The following is a 3,022-nucleotide window of genomic DNA, read 5'->3' on the forward strand; positions in this document are numbered from 1 at the left end:
GGGGAGGGAGGGAGGATACTCCCTGTTATGTAGCAGGATTACTAGTTCTAATAGCTCAAATCCTCTGTTCAAAGAAGTTGACAGAGAAAACAAAAGGAGTGCTCCTTTTAACATCACAAAATGAGCCATTTTCTTTAAAAAAAAACACCTTGTCCCTTTCCTGGAGAAGTTCAACAGCAATGAAAGTACCTAGAAAGGAAGCGGTCAAATTAAAAGAACTAAAGAGCTTTGAAGAACTGTTTCCTGACACTTTTCCTTCTCCGATTATATTAATTCAGCAGTCTTGGTGGGCTGGTGAATGTTATCTAGTATTTTTTTGGTTAAACGTTTACTAACTGTAGCAGCAGAAATACTTACCTTGAACTCTGAATACGTTCAAATCTCTCCCAAGTTTCAGATATTATTTTTGATTCTTCTGGCTAAAGAACTACAAATAAACAAAACATGACGCTCTTCCCTGGGCCACACCTGAGCTCGAGTAACTCACTATGTGAACTGCAGATAGCTTGATGTAGGGAGCACTAGGGAACACACTGTCGAGGGGAGATTTCTGCAAGTGTGCCTGCGTAGCATGTTGTTAGGATGGTTTAGCCTGAGAGCAGTGCCTAAACAGGTCTGTTTACAGATCAGGTTAATCCAAGTCGCCCTGGGGTAGATTGAGCTGTAAGACAATGCTGTTTTATAGGAGAGGGGGGAGGCTGGTCTCAGAGATGGACTGATATGGCTGTCCTTGGTAGAGGTCCTCGAGCTGGACACCCCGTGGAGCTGAAGAGCTGCTAAATATGGATTGTCCCACGAGTCTCTAACTGCCCTCTCTGCTCCACCACAACCGGACTGCTCGGCCTTTCCGGGAATGCTGCAGGGCCCTTGGGTTTGAGGAAAGAGCTTGATAGTTTTATAAGGCATCTGGAAATATTTCTAAGCTGTAGATGATTATTATCAGCTCCTGCCTTGTAGGTACTATTGCAACTTGGAACAGGGGGCTGCAGGGACAGCTCCCTGGCCCGTGTGGCCCGTGCTATGCTGCGATGGGGGAGGGACTGCTCCCACCACGCTGCCTGCTCCCTAAAAGTCTTCTGGCTGCCCACAGACAACTTCCTGTTGCTGTAATAGCAGGGGGAAAGGGTGTGAAGTAGCTCTCTGCACTTGCTTCCTGCTGCAGAGAGCTTCTGGTCCTGCACACCTATCCTGCCCCGCTGCGATGGCTCCTCCATGGTCAGCTCCCAGCTCCCCACAGCTTGTCTGTGCTGCCAGCGCCAGGAGGAGGCAGCTCTGCACGTGCTCCAGCTCTCCCACGCGATGTGGTGCTGTGCAGCTCCCTGTGCGCTACTGCACGGACAGCTTCTCAGATGTACTCTGCTACTGCGCTGGGGGGTGGTCCCAGGGAGCCACTGTTTTGGTGCCTCCTCTTATTTGGCACCCGGGGTGGGTGCCTCTCCCCCCGCCCTAGTTATGCTACTGTCCTTCATTATACCCCTGTCGTGGCCTTTGAAATGCAGTCGTTCTCTGCCCTGGCTTCACTGAACCCACTCACACGATGGCTGTTACGTGGTGCTGGCTGTCTTGCTGGGCAGCGTAACGGATGCAAGCCAAGGCTTCCCGAGAGTGCGGGCTGAAAAGTGCTCCTGGAAGGAGGGGAAGTGCATGGTAACAAATGGTAACTTCAGTCATCTGGGGAAAATACTTTTCCTCTGCCGTGTGGTAAAAGGAGGTGATCTTCCATCACCTATAAGGACATAAGGGTTCAGTCATTAAGACCCTACTCCCATTAAGGGTAAGCAAGGGTTTTCTCCCTGACTACTTCAGTAGGCACATGATCTGGTCTCTGACTGGACCTGCCTTGTTATTACTCATGACAGTACTAACGAGCTGTTGCCTAGCAACCATCCCTCTCCTGCCTGGCCACATTTCTTATAAATATCTTTGATAAAGGGCAAAATAAGACACTGAGGACCTAAGTCTGTCTCCTTTACTCATCCGGTGAGGTGACTCTACCCGTGGGTACTAGTGATGAGGTTGATAGTGCACTTGTCTTTTACAGCTTTTTCTTTCCAGGTACCTATTATTGGCAAGTACAAATTCCTAAATCCCTCTTGAGCTGAGATTTGACCTGACTTCATCTGGAATGGGAATAATCCTCCAAACATGGGAACAAAGGTATCTTGTCATCTTTGAAGCAGAGTTGCTGAAAGCAGTGATCCAAGCCCGAGTAAAGGAATGGGAGCTCGGGTCCAATTCTGACCCTGCTGCAGTCTCCACTTGTGTACTACCACCAGTCACTTAGGCCAACCTTTTCAAAAGTGCCTGCTGCTTTATGGTCCCACAATCTGTGAGCCTCCGGGGTATAATAGCTTTCACATCTGCCTGCATTCAAAAGGTGCTCTGAGGATTTTATTTTTTTTAAAGCTAATTTTATCTGTTTGGAAGATGCTATCTCTGGGTAGTTAAGTGCTATCCTAAATCCATCACTGAATCTGTTAACTGGCTTGTAAGATGCTTTGAAGCTGTAAAGTGTTAGCTGAATGCTAAGTGCTATTGAGTTATGCTTTGAAGGCGGTCTGATATTTTCAATGTGCTTCTGGAACTGAGCCAGCTTGGTTTTGGAGAAGAAACCTGACACAAGATGCAGTCTGAATGCCTAGTTTGAAAATACTCTGCTGTTTCTGTTACTTCCAATAATGCTGTTGGTGCAGTTTGACATTTGCTGTGTCATTTTTTTTTCAGTTTCAAAGCTGGTCAAAAATGGCAACTGCTTTAATGTTTTACTCTAGATGAACTTTCTGCATGCGTCTTGCCAACAATTGCATTATCATAATTTGCATTTCAGTATCATCAGAGAACAGAGCCCCGTTGTGCTAGGTGCTGTACAGATAGGTAAGACAGGGCCACAGCACTAAGTAGGCCAGACTACCGAAGGGCAAGAGAAAGGAAGCTCTGTTCTCCTCCTCCTCTTTCCTTTACAAACAAAAAATTCCAGGTGCATGGCCAGAGCATGGAGTCAAAAGGTAGGTACCACAGCCCC

This window comes from Crocodylus porosus, unplaced genomic scaffold (assembly GCF_001723895.1).
Source record: "Crocodylus porosus isolate Cpor-Errol unplaced genomic scaffold, CroPor_comp1, whole genome shotgun sequence".
In the NCBI taxonomy this organism is placed as follows: Eukaryota; Metazoa; Chordata; order Crocodylia; family Crocodylidae; genus Crocodylus; species Crocodylus porosus.